Source organism: Oryzias latipes, chromosome 6 (genome assembly GCF_053564925.1).
Source record: "Oryzias latipes strain Hd-rR chromosome 6, Olatipes_Hd-rR_3.1".
NCBI classification, from domain to species: Eukaryota; Metazoa; Chordata; class Actinopteri; order Beloniformes; family Adrianichthyidae; genus Oryzias; species Oryzias latipes.
This window is the reverse complement of record NC_136242.1, coordinates 2,219,680-2,243,630: the sequence shown is the minus strand read 5'-3', so window position 1 is coordinate 2,243,630 and position 23,951 is coordinate 2,219,680. Positions and strand designations below refer to the sequence as shown.

At 37.7% G+C, this 23,951-nt stretch overlaps 14 non-coding genes across 14 annotated transcripts; all 14 read right to left on the bottom strand.

Annotated features, from left to right (window-relative positions):
• Positions 1–4,211: 4,211 nt before the first annotated feature.
• Positions 4,212–4,283, bottom strand: trnaq-uug (transfer RNA glutamine (anticodon UUG)). Its single transcript has one exon. It is a non-coding gene; the product is annotated as a tRNA-Gln (tRNA).
• Positions 4,284–4,591: 308 nt separating this feature from the next.
• trnaq-cug (transfer RNA glutamine (anticodon CUG)) lies at positions 4,592–4,663 on the bottom strand. The gene has a single exon. It is a non-coding gene; the product is annotated as a tRNA-Gln (tRNA).
• A 308-nt stretch (positions 4,664–4,971) lies between these two features.
• Positions 4,972–5,043, bottom strand: trnaq-cug (transfer RNA glutamine (anticodon CUG)). The gene has a single exon. It is a non-coding gene; the product is annotated as a tRNA-Gln (tRNA).
• Positions 5,044–6,574: 1,531 nt separating this feature from the next.
• trnaq-cug (transfer RNA glutamine (anticodon CUG)) lies at positions 6,575–6,646 on the bottom strand. Its single transcript has one exon. It is a non-coding gene; the product is annotated as a tRNA-Gln (tRNA).
• Positions 6,647–8,881: 2,235 nt separating this feature from the next.
• Positions 8,882–8,953, bottom strand: trnaq-cug (transfer RNA glutamine (anticodon CUG)). Its single transcript has one exon. It is a non-coding gene; the product is annotated as a tRNA-Gln (tRNA).
• Positions 8,954–9,259: 306 nt separating this feature from the next.
• Positions 9,260–9,331, bottom strand: trnaq-uug (transfer RNA glutamine (anticodon UUG)). The gene has a single exon. It is a non-coding gene; the product is annotated as a tRNA-Gln (tRNA).
• Positions 9,332–10,032: 701 nt separating this feature from the next.
• On the bottom strand, positions 10,033–10,104 carry trnaq-cug (transfer RNA glutamine (anticodon CUG)). Its single transcript has one exon. It is a non-coding gene; the product is annotated as a tRNA-Gln (tRNA).
• Positions 10,105–10,410: 306 nt separating this feature from the next.
• Positions 10,411–10,482, bottom strand: trnaq-cug (transfer RNA glutamine (anticodon CUG)). The gene has a single exon. It is a non-coding gene; the product is annotated as a tRNA-Gln (tRNA).
• Positions 10,483–11,572: 1,090 nt separating this feature from the next.
• On the bottom strand, positions 11,573–11,644 carry trnaq-cug (transfer RNA glutamine (anticodon CUG)). Its single transcript has one exon. It is a non-coding gene; the product is annotated as a tRNA-Gln (tRNA).
• A 687-nt stretch (positions 11,645–12,331) lies between these two features.
• On the bottom strand, positions 12,332–12,403 carry trnaq-cug (transfer RNA glutamine (anticodon CUG)). The gene has a single exon. It is a non-coding gene; the product is annotated as a tRNA-Gln (tRNA).
• Positions 12,404–13,860: 1,457 nt separating this feature from the next.
• On the bottom strand, positions 13,861–13,932 carry trnaq-uug (transfer RNA glutamine (anticodon UUG)). The gene has a single exon. It is a non-coding gene; the product is annotated as a tRNA-Gln (tRNA).
• A 704-nt stretch (positions 13,933–14,636) lies between these two features.
• trnaq-cug (transfer RNA glutamine (anticodon CUG)) lies at positions 14,637–14,708 on the bottom strand. Its single transcript has one exon. It is a non-coding gene; the product is annotated as a tRNA-Gln (tRNA).
• A 1,076-nt stretch (positions 14,709–15,784) lies between these two features.
• On the bottom strand, positions 15,785–15,856 carry trnaq-uug (transfer RNA glutamine (anticodon UUG)). The gene has a single exon. It is a non-coding gene; the product is annotated as a tRNA-Gln (tRNA).
• A 307-nt stretch (positions 15,857–16,163) lies between these two features.
• On the bottom strand, positions 16,164–16,235 carry trnaq-cug (transfer RNA glutamine (anticodon CUG)). The gene has a single exon. It is a non-coding gene; the product is annotated as a tRNA-Gln (tRNA).
• Positions 16,236–23,951: the final 7,716 nt, after the last annotated feature.

The following is a 23,951-nucleotide window of genomic DNA, read 5'->3' as shown; positions in this document are numbered from 1 at the left end:
TGTGAATCTGTTGGGACGAGACGTTTTTGTCAAAACAGGAGCCAGCATTCTTTCAGACTGGATGCCATGCCACACCCCACAGCCAACCCCTACTGCTGACACCTGCTGGATCCAGAGGGCCCTGAAACGCCAGGTGTGTCCATGTATTTCGGGTTTGGATGCCATGAGTCCTGTCCTAGAAGCAATATTTTTCCGCCTCCGATGACCTGAACTGCACATTCTATTATGACAGAGAGGATGATCAACTGTACTGGGAAGCATTTCATCAGGTAGATGGCCATACGTGGTATTTAAACTACACTGACATATAAATTGGTCAAGAGGGTGTATAGTTTATTTTGTATTCACACACTCACATTTGCAATGATACCGGAAGTTAGTCACACCTGTATTGCACATAGAATTAGCACTCCCCTGGTCATGAAGCTCGACAACTCAGACCCATGACTGAGAGGGATGTAAACAAAACAACTGTCTAAACTGTGATTTTCAGGTGTTCACTTCTCTCCCTCAATAAAAATGTACAGGATAACTTTGCATTCAAGAGCTAACTCCGCAGCTCTGGAGCATTTCTGCATTGTCAGTCATCGCAGCAGAGAGAAGACGGATCATGAAGATGCAGAGGTGATGTTAAAAACGCTCTCTGATGCTTCATGGTCAAGAGGTTCATTTGATGTTTGTTCATGCTTCACCGCTTCCCCGGTGGAGATTCAGGTAACTGCAGGAGCACAAATGTTTTTAGATCTCAGTGCAGCTGAGTGAAGGATGCAGATGAAGGAAATTCTGATTGGTTTGTGGAACTCTGGTGTAATTGAGCATTCATATTTTTCACGGTTTACTCCTTTGAGACCGGTTTTACAAGCAGATAATAAAACTTATCGCATGGCACATGATTTAAGGGCTGTTAGTGAAGTCACCATTACTCCAGTCCTCCCTGTGCCTGATCCACATAGCATGCTGTCAACTTTAACCCCACAATGTGTGTGGTTTGTGTGTGGTTCACTGCTATTGCTTTAGCAAGTGCCTTCTTTTGCATTCCATTCCATGAGAACAGCAGACACCTCTTCGCATTACAGTATAAATGTGTCCGCTTGCAGTACACACGCTTGCCACAAGGATTTAAAAATTCTCCTGGCATTTTCAATCACTTTTTGAAGTGTCTAACAGGAATTTGCAACGTTGCAGAAGGGAAGTCACATTTTTAGGTACAACTGTTTCCAGCGCAGGATCTTCGATGTCTATGGAGCATAGAAAGTCTGTTATGCAGCATAAATGTCCAGAGACAGTAAGAGAAATTATGGTTTTCTTGAGTCTTTGTGGTTATGGAAGACATTTTCTTCTTTGTTTTGTGGAACCTACTACCCCTTGAGGTCAATGCTAAACGACAAGGGTGACAGACCTCACGGCTGCAAGGCAACGACAATAAGTGGTTTCATTTCTTCACCTTGTGATCTTGCTTTCCACAGGACCGTGGACAAGGATGCCTGTTAATCTGAACTGTGCACTGATCTGTCTGTTGTTCTCCTATTTTATGTTCAATTTCTATTTTTAATCAATTTATATTTTTCCTTTCAATTAATCTGGTTTTGTGTTTGTGCCTTATCTCTGTTTGACTCTGCAATGTTTCCACTCCAAGAGAGGGAGATGGACATTAGGGAGTCTTAAGGAAATTGTTTTATTATCATCGTCAAATTGTTTTATTATTATCATTTAAATGTATTTGTTTAGAAGGGATGTTTAAATGGTAACTCAGATTGACCTTTTTCACTTTTTCTACAGCTTTGTGTGTGTGTTCCTCTCGTTCACTCATCCTGGGCACGGATGAGGAAGTTTTACGACACTGTCCTGGGTTGATAAGGCAGTTATACGACTGTCTCTAATGAACTTTTCTTTTTGTCTTGAATTTTTTTCTTCCCCACTTGTGTTCTTAATGACAGCATGAGGAGAAGCAGACCTTTGAGAAGAGAAACACTGATGGATTTTTTCCCATCACATTTGCTGCTCTCCCCTCCGCAGGCGTAACATGATTCTTGTGTCTTGTGTTTTGTTTTTCTAATATGGTTTTTGGATTATTGTTTTTTATATTTAAGTTACTGACCCTAACGCTAATCAATATTTAGATCCACAGCAGATTCATCTTTGGGAGAAGGTACATATGTGTGGACACTCCAATTCTTTTACAGCTGTTCTGTTGTGTCCTCTGTATCAGATCTCTAATTACCAGGTTTATTGAGAAGTTCATAGGAGGCCTGGTCCAAGCTGGTCAGAGCTTGTGGGACATACAGAAGGACGCGAGTGTTCGAGGCCCTGAAGGATCTTTTGGATTTTGTTGCATTTTACTTATTGCTATTCTTATTTAGGTAGAGCGCATGTATCACAGCCCCTCCAATGGGACCCCATGGAGGAGATGGAAGTAATTTCCTGAATTACGCTTGCTGTTCTGTTTAACAATTCTGTTTTTCTTTTAGTCATCTGTGGGATTTTGTTCTGCCTTAACATGTCTCGCTTTCCTCCCCCTTAATTCCAGGTGTTCTTTTGCTTCACAGGAACTGTTATCTTTTTTACTATTTGAATTTGAATTAGACTGAATTACACTTTGAATTTGTTTTATTTACCTTATTTACTACTTTAGTTTTTGTACTATGTAACTTTTATTAATGACATTGTGCCAAGGGGTTAGGTCGATCTTGTGAGCATGAGCATCCTTTGGGGTGGTTGCCGCAGGAGCACGGAGCCGTCGCAAGACTTTTCCTGTCAGACTGAACACTGAATGTTTAACTGATGCTCCGACAGTTTTCGCTTGCACGTTCATGCATGGACGCCTAACTCCTTTGAAATATTTTGTGTTCCAGATTGTGCGGGCTTCAGACCACAGCTGTCAGGTTAGGTTAGGTTTGTAATGTTTTGTTGTTTTGAGTGTTGTAGTGTTAAATCTTTTAGGTGATCACACTTTGTGTGATCAAGAGAGGGAAATGTAGAAAATGTATGTTTTAATATCTTATTCTTCATTATGTTATGGCTTTATCTTTAGTGTGAAGTGAACTCATTTTGAACTCAACAGGACTTATTCTCCAGTGACCTTCACTTGTGCTTTGTAGTTGCAGCAGCAACTAGGACTTCTTTGTGCAAATCTAGGAGTTTCCAGAGACGCAATAAATATGTCATGGACTACATTTCTACTATCTGGGTTGAACACCTTATCCTTGGGAAAGTGTTCAGGTTCGTGTTCTCATGTGGAGGATGAAGCTGACCTCTGATCTCGTGCCGGCGATGGAGTATTCGTTTGGCTGGTATGATTTACTTTGGACCAGAGGAGGACTCCTTTTGATCATGGATTGTGTGCGCCGGTGAATGGCCCCCACCCCTGGAAAGGCGGAGCGGATCTGGACTTTGCAACCTTCAGCTATTGGCCGGTGGAAGCAGGCGGGCTATCAGCTGACGAATCAGAGTGTTCCGGGGCGGAGGATCAGCGACCATGATCTTTCCGGAAGGCGGAGATTCAAACACATCTTAAAAAGACTGGTTTTAAAGTTTTCCATTGTTCTTAGGAAAATCTACGAGTAATTCGCATGTAACTTGTGCGTCAGTAGATCTTTACTTGAGAATCCAGATATATCTGCATTAATGTTTTAAACTGTGCTTTAGAACTATTGTCAGGGAAATAAACTCTGTGTATTTTTAAACCGGTTGAATCCTTGTTTGTTTTACCACTCTCGACTATCGAACACGCATGGATGGAAAGAACCCAAAAACGGACGATTCTCTTTCCTTCAGTTTGATGCAGTGAAATGTGTAGATCCATGTAACAAGCATTGAGAGTGGGTTGGGTTTTAAGGTTCTACTCAGATTTGAACTCAGACTACTGGATTCAAAGACCAGAGTGCTAACCATTACACCATAGAACCCTATTAGCAACTGCAGTTTTTGATAAGGAAAATTGTTACAACTGGGAAATAATGAATGAATTCATGAAATGAATTAGAAAATTAGCTGACCAAGATTACGATTTATGATTTAAATAAATGTTATTTGTCAAAAAAAAACATTAACAGGGAAGTGCATAGAATATTTTTTGGGAATTAACAATTTCGTTGCAAGAAGCCAATAAAATGAGAGCACTTTCTGGGCTGTGTGTGGTTTTTAATCTATTGGTTTGATGCAGTGAAATGTATAAGTCCATGTAACAAGCATTGAGAATGGGTTGGGTTTTAAGGTTCTACTGAGATTTGAACTCAGACTACTGGATTCAAAGACCAGAGTGCTAACCATTACACCATAGAACCCTATTAGCAACTGCAGTTTTTGATAAGGAAAATTGTTACAACTGGGAAATAATGAATGAATTCATGAAATGAATTAGAAAATTAGCTGACCAAGATTACGATTTATGATTTAAATAAATGTTATTTGTCAAAAAAAAATACATTAACAGGGAAGTGCATAGAATATTTTTTGGGAATTAACAATTTCGTTGCAAGAAGCCAATAAAATGGAGGCATGTTCTGGGCTGTGTGTGGTTTTTAATCTATTGGTTTGATGCAGTGAAATGTGAAGATCCATGTAACAAGGCTGGAGAGTGGGTTGGGTTTCAAGGTTCTACTGAGATTTGAACTCAGACTACTGGATTCAGAGTCCAGAGTGCTAACCATTACACCATAGAACCCTATGAGCAACTGCAGTTTTTGATAAGGAAAATTGTTATAACTGGGAAATAATGAATGAATTCATGAAATGAATTAGAAAATTAGCGGACCAAGATTACGATTTATGATTTAAATAAATGTTATTCGTCAAAAAAAAAATACATTAACAGGGAATTGCATAGAATATTTTTTGGAATTAACAATTTCGTTGCAAGAAGCCAATAAAATGCAGGCATTTTCTGGGCTGTGTGTGGTTTTTAATCTATTGGTTTGATGCAGTGAAATGTGTAGATCCATGTAACAAGCATGGAGAGTGGGTTGGGTTTCAAGGTTCTACTGAGATTTGAACTCAGACTACTGGATTCAGAGTCCAGAGTGCTAACCATTACACCATAGAACCCTATGAGCAACTGCAGTTTTTGATAAGGAAAATTGTTATAACTGGGAAATAATGAATGAATTCATGAAATGAGATAAAAAACTAGCTGACCAAGATTACGATTTATGATTTGAATAAATTTCATGAATGAATTCATGAAATGAAATAGAAAACTAGCTGACCAATATTAAGATTTATGATTTAAGTAAATGTTGTTTGTAAAAAAAAAAAAAAAAGTACTTTATATGTAGATTAACAGGGAAGTGCATAAAATATTCTTTGGGAATTAACAATTTTGTTGCAAGAAGCCAATAAAATGGAGGCATGTTCTGGGCTGTGTGTGGTTTTTAATCTATTAATTTGATGCAGTGAAATGTGTACATCCATGTAAAAAACACACATAAGTAGAGTTTCAAGATTCTACTGAGATTTGAACGCAGACTACTGGATTCAAAATCCAGAGTGCTAACCATTACACCATGAAACCCTATGAGAAACTGCAGTTTTTGAAAAGGAAAATTGTTATAACTGGGAAATAATGAATGAATTCATGAAATGATTTAGAAAATTAGCTGACCAAGATTACGATTTATGATTTAAATAAATGTTATTTGTCAAAAAAAATACATTAACAGGGAAGTGCATAGAATATTTTTTGGGAATTAACAATTTCGTTCCAAGAAGCCAATAAAATGGAGGCATGTTCTGGGTTGTGTGTGGTTTTTAATCTATTGGTTTGATGCAGTGAAATGTGAAGATCCCTGTAACAAGCATTGAGAGTGGGTTGGGTTTCAGGGTTCTACTGAAATTTGAACTCATACTACTGGATTCAGAGTCCAGAGTGCTAACCATTACACCATAGAACCCTATGAGCAACTGCAGTTTTTGATAAGGAAAATTGTTATAACTTGGAAATAATGAATGAATTCATGAAATGAATTAGAAAATTAGCTGACCAAGATTACGATTTATGATTTAAATAAATGTTATTTGTCAAAAAAAATACATTAACAGGGAAGTGCATAGAATATTTTTTGGGAATTAACAATTTCGTTGCAAGAAGCCAATAAAATGAGAGCATTTTCTGGGCTGTGTGTGGTTTTTAATCTATTGGTTTGATGCAGTGAAATGTATAAGTCCATGTAACAAGCATTGAGAGTGGGTTGGGTTTTAAGGTTCTACTGAGATTTGAACACAGACTACTGGATTCAGAGTCCAGAGTGCTAACCATTACACCATAGAACCCTATTAGCAACTGCAGTTTTTGATAAGGAAAATTGTTATAACTGGGAAATAATGAATGAATTCATGAAATGAATTAGAAAATTAGCGGACCAAGATTACGATTTATGATTTAAATAAATGTTATTCGTCAAAAAAAAATACATTAACAGGGAATTGCGTAAAATATTTTTTGGAATTAACAATTTCGTTGCAAGAAGCCAATAAAATGGAGGCATGTTCTGGGCTGTGTGTGGTTTTTAATCTATTGGTTTGATGCAGTGAAATGTGCAGATCCATGTAACAAGCATGGAGAGTGGGTTGGGTTTCAAGGTTCTACTGAAATTTGAACTCAGACTACTGGATTCAGAGTCCAGAGTGCTAACCATTACACCATAGAACCCTATAAGCAACTGCAGTTTTTGATAAGGAAAATTGTTATAACTGGGAAATAATGAATGAATTCATGAAATGAAATAGAAAACTAGCTGACCAATATTAAGATTTATGATTTAAGTAAATGTTGTTTGTAAAAAAAAAAAAAAAAAGTACTTTATATGTAGATTAACAGGGAAGTGCATAAAATATTCTTTGGGAATTAACAATTTTGTTGCAAGAAGCCAATAAAATGGAGGCATGTTCTGGGCTGTGTGTGGTTTTTAATCTATTAATTTGATGCAGTGAAATGTGTACATCCATGTAAAAAACACACATAAGTAGAGTTTCAAGATTCTACTGAGATTTGAACGCAGACTACTGGATTCAAAATCCAGAGTGCTAACCATTACACCATGGAACCCTATGAGAAACTGCAGTTTTTGAAAAGGAAAATTGTTATAACTGGGAAATAATGAATGAATTCATGAAATGAATTAGAAAATTAGCTGACCAAGATTACGATTTATGATTTAAATAAATGTTATTTGTCAAAAAAAATACATTAACAGGGAATTGCATAGAATATTTTTTGGGAATTAACAATTTCGTTCCAAGAAGCCAATAAAATGGAGGCATGTTCTGGGTTGTGTGTGGTTTTTAATCTATTGGTTTGATGCAGTGAAATGTGAAGATCCCTGTAACAAGCATTGAGAGTGGGTTGGGTTTCAGGGTTCTACTGAAATTTGAACTCATACTACTGGATTCAGAGTCCAGAGTGCTAACCATTACACCATAGAACCCTATGAGCAACTGCAGTTTTTGATAAGGAAAATTGTTATAACTTGGAAATAATGAATGAATTCATGAAATGAATTAGAAAATTAGCTGACCAAGATTACGATTTATGATTTAAATAAATGTTATTTGTCAAAAAAAATACATTAAAAGGGAAGTGCATAGAATATTTTTTGGGAATTAACAATTTCGTTGCAAGAAGCCAATAAAATGAGAGCATTTTCTGGGCTGTGTGTGGTTTTTAATCTATTGGTTTGATGCAGTGAAATGTATAAGTCCATTTAACAAGCATTGACAGTGGGTTGGGTTTTAAGGTTCTACTGAGATTTGAACACAGACTACTGGATTCAAAGACCAGAGTGCTAACCATTACACCATAGAACCCTATTAGCAACTGCAGTTTTTGATAAGGAAAATTGTTATAACTGGGAAATAATGAATGAATTCATGAAATGAATTAGAAAATTAGCGGACCAAGATTACGATTTATGATTTAAATAAATGTTATTCGTCAAAAAAAAATACATTAACAGGGAATTGCGTAAAATATTTTTTGGAATTAACAATTTCGTTGCAAGAAGCCAATAAAATGGAGGCATGTTCTGGGCTGTGTGTGGTTTTTAATCTATTGGTTTGATGCAGTGAAATGTGTAGATCCATGTAACAAGCATGGAGAGTGGGTTGGGTTTCAAGGTTCTACTGAAATTTGAACTCAGACTACTGGATTCAGAGTCCAGAGTGCTAACCATTACACCATAGAACCCTATAAGCAACTGCAGTTTTTGATAAGGAAAATTGTTATAACTGGGAAATAATGAATGAATTCATGAAATGAAATAGAAAACTAGCTGACCAATATTAAGATTTATGATTTAAGTAAATGTTGTTTGTAAAAAAAAAAAAAAAAGTACTTTATATGTAGATTAACAGGGAAGTGCATAAAATATTCTTTGGGAATTAACAATTTTGTTGCAAGAAGCCAATAAAATGGAGGCATGTTCTGGGCTGTGTGTGGTTTTTAATCTATTGGTTTGATGCAGTGAAATGTGTACATCCATGTAAAAAACACACATAAGTAGAGTTTCAAGATTCTACTGAGATTTGAACGCAGACTACTGGATTCAAAATCCAGAGTGCTAACCATTACACCATGGAACCCTATGAGCAACTGCAGTTTTTGAAAAGGAAAATTGTTATAACTGTGAAATAATGAATAAATTCATGAAATGAATTAGAAAATTAGCTGACCAAGATTACGATTTATGATTTAAATAAATGTTATTTGTCAAAAAAAAAACATTAACAGGGAAGTGCATAGAATATTTTTTGGGAATTAACAATTTCGTTGCAAGAAGCCAATAAAATGAGAGCATTTTCTGGGCTGTGTGTGGTTTTTAATCTATTGGTTTGATGCAGTGAAATGTGTATATCCATATAACAATGATGGAGAGTGGGTTGGGTTATAAGGTTCTACTGAGATTTGAACTCAGACTACTGGATTCAGAGTCCAGAGTGCTAACCATTACACCATAGAACCCTATGAGCAACTGCAGTTTTTGATAAGGAAAATTGTTATAACTTGGAAATAATGAATGAATTCATGAAATGAATTAGAAAATTAGCTGACCAAGATTACGATTTATGATTTAAATAAATGTTATTTGTCAAAAAAAATACATTAACAGGGAATTGCGTAAAATATTTTTTGGAATTAACAATTTCGTTGCAAGAAGCCAATAAAATGGAGGCATGTTCTGGGCTGTGTGTGGTTTTTAATCTATTTGTTTGATGCAGTGAAATGTGTAGATCCATGTAACAAGCATGGAGAGTGGGTTGGGTTTCAAGGTTCTACTGAAATTTGAACTCAGACTACTGGATTCAAAGTCCAGAGTGCTAACCATTACACCATAGAACCCTATAAGCAACTGCAGTTTTTGATAAGGAAAATTGTTATAACTGGGAAATAATGAATGAATTCATGAAATGAAATAGAAAACTAGCTGACCAATATTAAGATTTATGATTTAAGTAAATGTTGTTTGTAAAAAAAAAAAAAAAAAGTACTTTATATGTAGATTAACAGGGAAGTGCATAAAATATTCTTTGGGAATTAACAATTTTGTTGCAAGAAGCCAATAAAATGGAGGCATGTTCTGGGCTGTGTGTGGTTTTTAATCTATTGGTTTGATGCAGTGAAATGTGTACATCCATGTAAAAAACACACATAAGTAGAGTTTCAAGATTCTACTGAGATTTGAACGCAGACTACTGGATTCAAAATCCAGAGTGCTAACCATTACACCATGGAACCCTATGAGAAACTGCAGTTTTTGAAAAGGAAAATTGTTATAACTGTGAAATAATGAATAAATTCATGAAATGAATTAGAAAATTAGCTGACCAAGATTACGATTTATGATTTAAATAAATGTTATTTGTCAAAAAAAAAACATTAACAGGGAAGTGCATAGAATATTTTTTGGGAATTAACAATTTCGTTGCAAGAAGCCAATAAAATGAGAGCATTTTCTGGGCTGTGTGGTTTTTAATCTATTGGTTTGATGCAGTGAAATGTGTATATCCATATAACAATGATGGAGAGTGGGTTGGGTTATAAGGTTCTACTGAGATTTGAACTCAGACTACTGGATTCAGAGTCCAGAGTGCTAACCATTACACCATAGAACCCTATGAGCAACTGCAGTTTTTGATAAGGAAAATTGTTATAACTTGGAAATAATGAATGAATTCATGAAATGAATTAGAAAATTAGCTGACCAAGATTACGATTTATGATTTAAATAAATGTTATTTGTCAAAAAAAATACATTAACAGGGAATTGCATAGAATATTTTTTGGAATTAACAATTTCGTTGCAAGAAGCCAATAAAATGCAGGCATTATTTGGGCTGTGTGTGGTTTTTAATCTATTGGTTTGATGCAGTGAAATGTATAAGTCCATGTAACAAGCATTGAGAGTGGGTTGGGTTTTAAGGTTCTACTGAGATTTGAACTCAGACTACTGGATTCAGAGTCCAGAGTGCTAACCATTACACCATAGAACCCTATGAGCAACTGCAGTTTTTGATAAGGAAAATTGTTATAACTGGGAAATAATGAATGAATTCATGAAATGGGATAGAAAACTAGCTGACCAAGATTACGATTTGAATAAATGTTATTTGTAAAAAAAAATTATGTACTTTATTTTTGTGGATTAACAGGGAAGTGCATAGAATTTTTTTGGGGAATTAATTTCGTTGCAAGAAGCCAATAAAATGTGAGCATTTCCTGGGCTGTGTGTGGTTTTTAATCTATTGGTTTGATGCAGTGAAATGTGTAGATCCATGTAACAAGCATTGAGAGTGGGTTGGGTTTTAAGGTTCTACTCAGATTTGAACTCAGACTACTGGATTCAAAGACCAGAGTGCTAACCATTACACCATAGAACCCTATGAGCAACTGCAGTTTTTGATAAGGAAAATTGTTATAACTGGGAAATAATGAATGAATTCATGAAATGAATTAGAAAATTAGCGGACCAAGATTACGATTTATGATTTAAATAAATGTTATTCGTCAAAAAAAAATACACTAACAGGGAATTGCGTAAAATATTTTTTGGAATTAACAATTTCGTTGCAAGAAGCCAATAAAATGGAGGCATGTTCTGGGCTGTGTGTGGTTTTTAATCTATTGGTTTGATGCAGTGAAATGTGTAGATCCATGTAACAAGCATGGAGAGTGGGTTGGGTTTCAAGGTTCTACTGAAATTTGAACTCAGACTACTGGATTCAGAGTCCAGAGTGCTAACCATTACACCATAGAACCCTATAAGCAACTGCAGTTTTTGATAAGGAAAATTGTTATAACTGGGAAATAATGAATGAATTCATGAAATGAAATAGAAAACTAGCTGACCAATATTAAAATTTATGATTTAAGTAAATGTTGTTTGTAAAAAAAAAAAAAAAAAGTACTTTATATGTAGATTAACAGGGAAGTGCATAAAATATTCTTTGGGAATTAACAATTTTGTTGCAAGAAGCCAATAAAATGGAGGCATGTTCTGGGCTGTGTGTGGTTTTTAATCTATTGGTTTGATGCAGTGAAATGTGTACATCCATGTAAAAAACACACATAAGTAGAGTTTCAAGATTCTACTGAGATTTGAACTCAGACTACTGGATTCAGAGTCCAGAGTGCTAACCATTACACCATAGAACCCTATGAGCAACTGCAGTTTTTGATAAGGAAAATTGTTATAACTGGGAAATAATGAATGAATTCATGAAATGAATTAGAAAATTAGCGGACCAAGATTACGATTTATGATTTAAATAAATGTTATTCGTCAAAAAAAAAATACATTAACAGGGAATTGCATAGAATATTTTTTGGAATTAACAATTTTGTTGCAAGAAGCCAATAAAATGCGGGCATTTTCTGGGCTGTGTGTGGTTTTTAATCTATTGGTTTGATGCAGTGAAATGTATAGGTCCATGTAACAAGCATAGAGAGTGGGTTGGGTTTCAAGGTTCTACCTAGATTTGATCTCAGACTACTGGATTCAGAGTGCAGAGTGCTAACCATTACACCATAGAACCCTATGAGCAACTGCAGTTTTTGATAAGGAAAATTGTTATAACTGGGAAATAATGAATGAATTCATGAAATGAATTTGAAAATTAGCGGACCAAGATTACGATTTATGATTTAAATAAATGTTATTCGTCAAAAAAAAATACATTAACAGGGAATTGCATAGAATATTTTGTGGAATTAACAATTTCGTTGCAAGAAGCCAATAAAATGCAGGCATTTTCTGGGCTGTGTGTGGTTTTTAATCTATTGGTTTGATGCAGTGAAATGTATAAGTCCATGTAACAAGCATTGAGAGCGGGTTGGGTTTTAAGGTTCTACTGAGATTTGAACTCAGACTACTGGATTCAGAGTCCAGAGTGCTAACCATTACACCATAGAACCCTATGAGCAACTGCAGTTTTTGATAAGGAAAATTGTTATAACTGGGAAATAATGAATGAATTCATGAAATGAAATAGAAAACTAGCTGACCAATATTAAGATTTATGATTTAAGTAAATGTTGTTTGTTAAAAAAAAAAAGTACTTTATATGTAGATTAACAGGGAAGTGCATAAAATATTCTTTGGGAATTAACAATTTTGTTGCAAGAAGCCAATAAAATGGAGGTATGTTCTGGGCTGTGTGTGGTTTTTAATCTATTGGTTTGATGCAGTGAAATGTGTACATCCATATAAAAAACACACATAAGTATAGTTTCAAGATTCTACTGAGATTTGAACGCAGACTACTGGATTCAAAATCCAGAGTGCTAACCATTACACCATGGAACCCTATGAGAAACTGCAGTTTTTGAAAAGGAAAATTGTTATAACTGGGAAATAATGAATGAATTCATGAAATGAATTAGAAAATTAGCGGACCAAGATTACGATTTATGATTTAAATAAATGTTATTCGTCAAAAAAAAATACATTAACAGGGAAGTGCATAGAATATTTTTTGGGAATTAAGAATTTCGTTGCAAGAAGCCAATAAAATGGAGGCATGTTCTGGGCTGTGTGTGGTTTTTAATCTATTGGTTTGATGCAGTGAAATGTGAAGATCTGTGTAACAGGCATAGAGAGTGGGTTGGGTTTCAAGGTTCTACTGAGATTTGAACTCAGACTAGTGGATTCAGAGTGCAGAGTGCTAACCATTACACCATAGAACCCTATGAGCAACTGCTGTTTTTGATAAGGAAAATTGTTATAACTGGGAAATAATGAATGAATTCATGAAATGAATTAGAAAATTAGCGGACCAAGATTACGATTTATGATTTACATAAATGTTATTCGTCAAAAAAAAATACATTAACAGGGAATTGCATAGAATATTTTTTGGAATTAACAATTTCGTTGCAAGAAGCCAATAAAATGGAGGCATGTTCTGGGCTGTGTGTGGTTTTTAATCTATTGGTTTGATGCAGTGAAATGTGTAGATCCATGTAACAAGCATGGAGAGTGGGTTGGGTTTCAAGGTTCTACTGAAATTTGAACTCAGACTACTGGATTCAGAGTCCAGAGTGCTAACCATTACACCATAGAACCCTATGAGCAACTGCAGTTTTTGATAAGGAAAATTGTTATAACTGGGAAATAATGAATGAAATCATGAAATGAAATAGAAAACTAGCTGACCAAGATTAAGATTTATGATTTAAGTAAATGTTATTCGTCAAAAAAAAATACATTAACAGGGAAGTGCATAGAATATTTTTTGGAATTAACAATTTCGTTGCAAGAAACCAATAAAATGGAGGCATGTTCTGGGCTGTGTGTGGTTTTTAATCTATTGGTTAGATGCAGTGAAAGGTGAAAATCCATGTAACAAGGATGGATAGTGGGTTGGGTTTCAAGGTTCTACTGAGATTTGAACTCAGACTACTGGATTCAAAGTCCAGAGTGCTAACCATTACACCATAGAACCCAATTAGCAACTGCAGATTTTGATAAGGAAAATTGTTATAACTGGGAAATAATGAATGAATTCATGAAATCAATTAGAAAATTAGCTGACCAAGAATAAGATTTATGATTTAAATAAATTTGATTTGTTAAAAAAAATTATGTAATATTTTTTTTGTAGATTAACAGGGAAGTGCATAGAATATTTTTTGGAATTAACAATTTCGTTGCAAGAAGCCAATAAAATGCAGGCATGTTCTGGGCTGTGTGTGGTTTTTAATCTATTGGTTTGATGCAGTGAAATGTGCAGATCCATGTAAAAAAACACACATAAGTAGAGTTTCAAGATTCTACTGAGATTTGAATGTAGACTACTGGATTCAGAGTCCAGAGTGCTAACCATTACACCATAGAACCCTATGAGCAACTGCAGTTTTTGATAAGGAAAATTGTTATAACTGGGAAATAATGAATGGATTCATGAAATGAATTAGAAAATTAGCGGACCAAGATTACGATTTATGATTTAAATAAATGTTATTCGTCAAAAAAAAAAATACATTAACAGGGAATTGCATAGAATATTTTTTGGAATTAACAATTTCGTTGCAAGAAGCCAATAAACTGCAGGCATTTTCTGGGCTGTGTGTGGTTTTTAATCTATTGGTTTGATGCAGTGAAATGTATAAATCAATGTAACAAGCATGGAGAGTGGGTTGGGTTTCAAGGTTCTACTGAGATTTGAACTCAGACTACTGGATTCAGAGTCCAGAGTGCTAACCATTACACCATAGAACCCTATGAGCAACTGCAGTTTTTGATAAGGAAAATTGTTATAACTGGGAAATAATGAATGAATTCATGAAATGAAATAGAAAACTAGCTGACCAATATTAAGATTCATGATTTAAGTAAATGTTTGTAAAAAAAAAAAAAAATGTACTTTATATGTAGATTAACAGGGAAGTGCATAAAATATTCTTTGGGAATTAACAATTTTGTTGCAAGAAGCCAATAAAATGGAGGCATGTTCTGGGCTGTGTGTGGTTTTTAATCTATTGGTTTGATGCAGTGAAATGTGTACATCCATGTAAAAAACACATAAGTAGAGTTTCAAGATTCTACTGAGATTTGAACGCAGACTACTGGATTCAAAATCCAGAGATCTAACCATTACACCATAGAACCCTATGAGAAACTGCAGTTTTTGAAAAGGAAAATTGTTATAACTGGGAAATAATGAATGAATTCATGAAATGAATTAGAAAATTAGCTGACCAAGATTACGATTTATGATTTAAATAAATGTTATTTGTCAAAAAAAAAACATTAACAGGGAAGTGCATAGAATATTTTTTGGGAATTAACAATTTCGTTGCAAGAAGCCAATAAAATGAGAGCATTTTCTGGGCTGTGTGTGGTTTTTAATCTATTGGTTTGATGCAGTGAAATGTGTATATCCATATAACAATGATGGAGAGTGGGTTGGGTTATAATGTTCTACTGAGATTTGAACTCAGACTACTGGATTCAGAGTCCAGAGTGATAACCATTACACCATAGAACCCTATGAACAACTGCAGTTTTTGAAAAGGAAAATTGTTATAACTTGGAAATAATGAATGAATTCATGAAATGAATTAGAAAATTAGCTGACCAAGATTACGATTTATGATTTAAATAAATGTTATTTGTCAAAAAAAAAACATTAACAGGGAAGTGCATAGAATATTTTTTGGGAATTAACAATTTCGTTGCAAAAAGCCAATAAAAAGGAGGCATTTTCTGGGCTGTGTGTGGTTTTTAATCTATTGGTTTGATGCAGTGAAATGTGAAGATCCATGTAACAAGGATGGAGAGTGGGTTGGGTTTCAAGGTTCTACTGAGATTTGAACTCAGACTACTGGATTCAAAGTCCAGATTGCTAACCATTACACCATAGAACCCTATTAGCAACTGCAGTTTTTGATAAGGAAATTTGTTATAACTGGGAAATAATGAATCAATTCATGAAATGAGATAGAAAACTAGCTGACCAAGATTACGATTTATGATTTAAATAAATGTTATTCGTCAAAAAAAAATACATTAACAGGGAATTGCATAGAATATTTTTTGGAATTAACAATTTCGTTGCAAGAAGCCAATAAAATGGAGGCATGTTCTGGGCTGTGTGTGGTTTTTAATCTATTGGTTTGATGCAGTGAAATGTGAAGATCCATGTAACAAGCATGGAGAGTGGTTTGGGTTTTAAGGTTCTACTGAGATTTGAACTCAGACTACTGGATTCAGAGTCCAGAGTGCTAACCATTACACCATAGAACCCTGTGAACAACTGCAGTTTTTGATAAGGCAAACTGTTATAACTTGGAAATCATAAATCAATTCATGGAATGAGTTAGAAAATTAGCTGACCAAGAATAAGATTTATGATTTAAATAAATGTTATTTGTAAAAAGAAATTATGTACTTTATTTTTGTGGATTAACAGGGAAGTGCATAGAATTTTTTTGGGAATTAACAATTTCGTTGCAAGAAGCCAATAAAATGAGAACATTTTCTGGGCTGTGTGTGGTTTTTAATCTATTGGTTTGATGCAGTGAAATGTGTAGGTCCATGTAACAAGCATGGAGAGTGGGTTGGGTTTGAAGGTTCTACTGAAATTTGAACTCAGACTACTGGATTCAGAGTCCAGAGTGCTAACCATTACACCATAGAACCCTATGAGCAACTGCAGTTTTTGATAAGGAAAATTGTTATAACTGGGAAATAATGAATGAATTCATGAAATGAATTAGAAAATTAGCGGACCAAGATTACGATTTATGATTTAAATAAATGTTATTCGTCAAAAAAAAATACATTAACAGGGAATTGCATAGAATATTTTTTGCATAGAATACAAATAAATGTTATTTGTAAAAAAAAATTATGTACTTTATTTTTGTGGATTAACAGGGAAGTGCATAGAATTTTTTTGGGGAATTAATTTCGTTGCAAGAAGCCAATAAAATGTGAGCATTTCCTGGGCTGTGTGTGGTTTTTAATCTATTGGTTTGATGCAGTGAAATGTGTAGATCCATGTAACAAGCATTGAGAGTGGGTTGGGTTTTAAGGTTCTACTCAGATTTGAACTGAAGGAAAGAAATCGTCCGTTTCTCAGTTTTTTCCATCCATGCGTGTTCGATAGTCGAGAGTGGTAAAACAAACAAGGATTCAACCGGTTCAAAAACACACTGAGTTTATTTCCCTGACAATAGTTCTAAAGCACAGATTGAAAAATTAATGCAGATATCTGGATTCTCAAGTAAAGATCTACTGACGCACAAGTTACATGCGAATTACTCGTAGATTTACCCAAGAACAATGGAATAGTTTGAAAACAGTCTTTTTAAGATGTGTTTGAATCTCCGCCTTCCGGAAAGATCATGGCCGCTGGTCCTCCGCCCCGGAACACTCTGATTCGTCAGCCGGTATCCCTCGTGCTTCCACCGGCCAATAGCTGAAGGTTGCAAAGTCCAGATCCGCTCCGCCTTTCCAGGGGTAGGGGCCATTCACCGGCCCACACAATCCATGATCAAAAGGAGTCCTCCTCTGGTCCAAAGTAAATCATACCAGCCAAACGAATACTCCATCGCCGGCACGAGATCAGAGGTCAGCTTCATCCTCCACATGAGAACACGAACCTGAACACTTTCCCAAGGATAAGGTGTTCAACCCAGATAGTAGAAATGTAGTCCCTGACATATTTATCGCGTCTCTGGAAACTCCTAGATTTTGCACAAAGAAGTCCTAGTTGCTGCTGCAACTACAAAGCACAAGTGAAGGTCACTGGAAAATAAGTCCTGATGAGTTCAAAATGAGTTCACTTCACACTAAAGATAAAGCTATAACATAATGAAGAATAAGATATTAAAACATACATTTTCTACATTTCCCTCTCTTGATCACACAATGTGTGATCACCTAAAAGACTTAACACTACAACACTCAAAAACAACAAAACATTACAAACCTAACCTAACCTGACAGCTGTGGTCTAAAGCCCGCACAATCTGGAACACAAAATATTTCAAAGGAGTTAGGCGTCCATGCATGAACGTGCGAGCGAAACCTGTCTGGAGCATCAGTTAAACATTCAGTGTGTAGTCTGACAGGAAAAGTCTCGCGACGGTTCCGTGCTCCTGCGACAACCACCCCTAAGGATGCCCATGCTCACAAGATCGACCTAACCCCTTGGCACAATGTCATTAATAAAAGTTACACAGTACAAAAACTAAAGTAGTAAATAAAGTAAATAAAACAAATTCAAAGTCTAATTCAGTGTAATTCAAATTCAAATAGTAAAAAAGCATAACCGTAAAAAAGTTAACAGTTCCTGTAAAGCAAAAGAACACCTGGAATTAAGGGGGAGGAATGCGAGACATGTTAAGGCAGAACAAAATCACACAAACTGAGTTGACAGCTGGGGTGGGGGAAAAGGATCACTGACAGGCAACATGGCATATTGCCCATGCTCACGATCCTTGTCGCCCACCGCCTTCTCTATGAGGCGTGTCAGAAGTGACCTAATGCAGGGAATGCAGCAACAACCACACAGAGTGAGAATAGCTGTAAAGACGGCAACTGCAACAAGAATAGAGGAGATCAAATTTTTCCAGGGACCAAACACTTTCATCCAGTCATCCCACATGGATGTGTCAACACCTGAATGGTCCTTCATTTTCTTATTTAATGTGCGCATACCGTCAATAGCCACTGTCAACTTACCACCAGCTTGCGTATTATTGGGAATAAAAGTACAACACTGATCACCAAAAATACCACAAACACCAGATTTCTCCGCCAATAACATATCTAATGCAATTCTGTTTTGGAATGCCATGAGGGAGGTGGCCTTCAATTGTTCATGCACAGCTTCAAAACCTGCAACAGTGTAATTGCCTAACTTCTGAACATTGTAATGGATGTAGTTAATTCTGTCAACGTTTTTATTAGGGGTAATCCATAAGAGAATACTCTCAAACCCAGAAGCCACCTGATTCACTAATTTATACTCATCTGGAACGCCTCTAGGGACACCAAGAGAGTCAATGTATGTCGGATCATTCTGGCCCATCCAGCCCGTGTCACGCTTGGACCGTCTCCAGGTAGGCTGGTGGGTCAGCGGGGGTGCGACACCTGTCAAAGCTGTGGGTTGAATAAAAACGGGTAAGATCAAAGTGACCAATGCACACCGTCCGGCGGCATTCAGGGGTAATCTGTCAAATATTTGATTTGTGCCACACCATATCCAAATATCCGCTCGTGAGAGTGGCTGGAAATGAGTCAGAACTTGTGTGTCATTACACCAATTGTCAGTAACATTACCTATAAATCGACTACCATTTCCATTACGTAACACGAAACATGAGAAATTTTGAGGGGCCACACGTCGGTCAAAAACAGGCTTACTTTTATCGCTGGGGGCCAGAGGATAAAAGCGATCCAGTTTCCGACAGTCCGGGCTAAAAGGAATTGTGCTAGTCATTAAGTCAGCGACACATTCTGCTGGAACTGCTGCGGGAACCACACGTAACAAAGGACGGGGTCCCATACACACAACACAGTCTTCCTTTATTACATTTGCTGCTTGTTCGACCATCAGCAACCAGTTGTTGGCTTCCCCGCTGATACCTGTCACAATCTGGAACCAATTATCTGTGGAAGGAGTTCCTTCTATGATTTTTACCTGTTTGACTGGACTGAAGCCTAATCCTGTCCGTAAGAGAGTGGTGGTGGTAGCATTAAAGTCTGGACAAAACATAATCTGCCAACACGGATCTTTTCCATTTGCCCATGCACAAATGAGCAATCGTGAGCAAAAAGTGATGTAACCCTGTGTAGAAACAGGGAAAGGCTGACCAGTGGTGTTAACACGGAAAGTGAAAAACGAATCTGAAACAGTAAAATTAGAAATTATTCTGGACCACTCACGAGCTCGGGGTGTCCACCCATAGGAACCTTTCCTCCAAGATGATTCTGCTGTGGATCTAAATATTGATCCCCATCCTCCATCCCCCAACAATCCCCGAATGTACCAGTGATAGCCTCGCCACTTACTTGCTGTTCCCCAGTGGTTATGTCTGAAACTGTCCCTTGGTGCTATAATTAACACATCTAGTGTCCAATTGGGATTGTAGCAAAAATACGGGAACCCTAAAGGGGGCGGAAGAGGGCCACACATGAGTTGTTCAGCTTCCCTGGTATACGTCCAGGCATCATAAAATGTACTTCGCCTTGTTCTGTTACGTCCTGTAGCAGTCTGCCTATGGGATTGAGTCAGGTTATATTTAGTACGATTAGCTCGAATCTCAGGTAAATCAAGGAAGAAGATCCATAAAAGAAATAGGAAAAATATAACAAAACTGATAACTCCCCATGTCCATTTCCCTCTCTTGGCCTGAGGAAGGCCCAGGCCAGTAGTAGAAGGAAACATCGCAAAGGCAGACAGGGGCAAAACACAAAATACAAAACTAGACAAAATTATAGAAAAAATAAGTTGAATCCAAAAATCGAAATTGAATGTAAAAATCCTAATCTAAAGCAAAAATAGAAATTGAAGTAAAAACATAAATCGAAGTAAAAATATAAAATGAAGTAAAAATATAAAATGAAGTAAACACAAAAAACAACAAACAGTCCTGTGCACCGTCAAGGTCAATCAGGCGTCCTGTCCACTGTCCTGTGAATAGCAAGGTCGCAACATCGAGTAATGATACCACTTATTGTCTCTGCCCTGCAGCTGCACAGCAGACGTCGTTCGAGCCGTGACACGATAAGGACCCGTCCACCTTGGTTCTGACCACTTCCTTTTGAACGCTTTCAGGTACACGCGAGTCCAGTCAGCCAGGTTATCACCTGGTGGTTCAGCTGGAGGCTCGTCCTTATCCTTAACCTGCGCAGAAAAAGTGGAGGCAAAAGCATGCAACAACTTCCAATAGGTAACCAAGGACCTATTGGGTGAGTGGGCGTCGTCTAAGGGTCTAATAGTCGACGAAGGACCTGGCATTAATCTACCGGTCAAAAGTTCGAACGGAGAGAAACCTGTTCTGTGATTTACGGATTGTCTGACGGCTAACAAAGCTAGAGGAAGAGCAGTAACCCAATCTATATTAGTTGAGGTGCATATTTTTGCCAATTTTTCTTTGAGCGTGCGATTCATGCGTTCCACAGAGCCCTGTGAAGAAGGATGGTAAACACAACCAAACTTATGTTGCAATCCAAGAGAGGCTTCAACTTGCTGGAGGTGCTTACCGTTAAAATGAGTCCCATTATCAGATCTGATTTTAGCAGGAAAACCATGTGTGGGTATGTAGTGATTTACCAGTGCTTTGATCACTGAGATGGAGTCCTCTCTTTTGCAAGGATAAGCTTCAGGCCACCCTGAAAAAGAATCAACAACAACAAGCAAATATCGCTTACCTTGCACGGGGTTGATCATGTCAGTGTAGTCAATCACAACCTCGGCTCCTGGCCAGGGGGCAGAGTCAAAACTCCCTAGCATAGGTTTGAGGGTGGGCCTAACATTACAGGACTGACACACTGTACAGTTGTGCACATAATCATGACAGACATCACGCAACCTGGGGTGCCACCACATGAGCAGCTTTGTCATCATGATAGATGGTCCCAGATGCGCTGGACCATGGCTTTCCTTGAGGATGCGTTGAAGAAGAGGTCCGTCTGGTACCACAGGCTGACCATATGGACCCACCCACAAGCCATCTGATGATCTCACGGCACCCTTTTGAAGCCAGTATGATTTCTGCTCTGGCGAGGTTGTGGATTGCAGGGTCACCAGGTCATCATGTGTGGGGCTGTCCAACAGCTCAGGTGGTGTGTAAACACTCACCATTTGATGTGTGGGGGTGTACCCTGCTGCTGCCTTAGCAGCCGCGTCAGCAGCGTTATTTCCTCGTGTTGTCAGGGTGTTACCTTTACTGTGACCTGGAACTTTGACCACAGCCACTCTGGAAGGCAGTTGCAGTGCAAGCTCCAGGCGCGGCATCAGGTCCTTATGAGCGATAGGCTCCCCTCTCGCTGTAAGAAAACAGTTCCTCTTCCATGCAGCAAGATCTAACAATGCAGCCGACACTGCATAAGCAGAGTCAGAGTATACTGTTACCAGTTCTCCAGGTGCAGCTTCAAGGGCCAAGCACAGAGCCAAGACCTCTGCTGCTTGGGCCGATGGTTTAACTGTCAAAATTTGTGATGTTAGGGTGATGAACTCACCTTTAGAGCACTCCACCACAGCAGCCGCTGCCTGCAGAGTTCCAGATGTTGAGCGAAAACAGCAACCATCTGTAAAGAGAATTCTTCCTTCTGGAAGAGGCTTCGTTTCCAGATCTGGCCTGGTTCGCAGTTCTTTCGCCACAGCTACAGAGCAAGAATGAGGATCCATAGAAATTCCCTCTGACATATTAATGCCAGTGTGTTGGTACTGAATGTTCGGAGCTGTCAGAGTTTTCAGCAGCCTCGTCTGTCTTAAAGACGATAGCGTGAAAGATGATGACGCAACATATGATGTGACTGAGTGCTCCGTCAAAATTATCAACGGATGTGACATCACGATGTGTGCTGTTTTGAGAATCACTTTCGCCAAACCTGCAGCATAACGAGTACATAGTGGCGAACGGGCTTCAACGGCATCCAGGGAGATGCTACAATACATTAGCACATCCCGTCTGCCCTGATTTTTCTGGAAAAGAACAGCATTAACAACTGTGGGCGTCATTGTAGCATCGAGAAAAAATGGCTGAGTATAATCTGGGGCTGCGAGAGCAGCAGCGCATGCCATGTCTTGCACTAATGTTACAAAAATCTCATCAGTCACTGGGGTCCAGTCCAGCACAGCCGCGAGGTTAGTTGCACCCTTTTCTTTAATCATTGACCTCAAGGGGGCAGTGCGCTCCACAAAACAAGGAAGAAAATGTCTGCTGTAACCACAAAGACCCAAAAATGCCAACATTTCTCTTACTGTCTCTGGACGTTTATGCTGCAAAATAGACATTCTATGTTCTGTGGACATCGATGATCCTGTGCTGGAAACAGTTCTGCCTAAAAATGTGACTTCCCTTCTGCAACATTGCAGTTTCTTCTGAGAGACTTTGAAACCCAAATCATACAGCTTCAGGAGAAGATCTTTTGTTGCCTGAAGACAGGTGTCCGCAGTTGGAGCTGCGAGCAGAAGATCATCAACATACATCAACAAAACACATCCCTCTGGAAGCACAGTATCCTGCAAAAGAGACTTCAAACATTGATTGAAAATGCCAGGAGAATTTTTAAATCCTTGTGGCAAGCGTGTGTACTGCAAGCGGACACCTTTATACTGAAATGCGAAGAGGTGTCTGCTGTTCTCATGTAATGGAATGCAAAAGAAGGCGTTTGCTAAATCAATAGCAGTGAACCACACACATTGTGGGGTTAAAGTTGAAAGCATGCGATGTGGATCAGGCACAGGAAGGACTGGAGTGATGGTTACATCATTAACAGCCCTTAAATCATGTGCCATTCGATAAGTTTTACCATCTGCTTTTAAAACCGGTCTCAAAGGAGTACACCACGAAGAATGCGAATGCTCAATGACACCTGAGTTCCACAACCCAGTCAGAGTTTCCTCCATCCCTGCATCTGCTTCCTGCACCCATCGGTACTGCGGTCTGAACACCTGTGCTCCTGCAGTTACCTGAATCTCCACCGGAGGGACGGCAGAGCATGAACCAACATCAAATGGACCTGTGGACCATAAAGAGGCAGGCAGTGTTTTTAACATCACCTCTGCATCTTCATGGTCTGTCATCTCTCTTCCATGATGTCTGGCGATGCACACATGCTCCAGGACTGCGGAGTTCGTCGTTAAAGGCAAAGTTATCCTGTACATTTTTGTAGAGGGAGAAAATTGGACACCTGGAAGAGCACAGTTTTGCCAATCTGTGTTGTTAACTCCCCTTTTTGTCATAGGCCCGAGTTGCCGAGCCTCATAACCAGGGGATAATG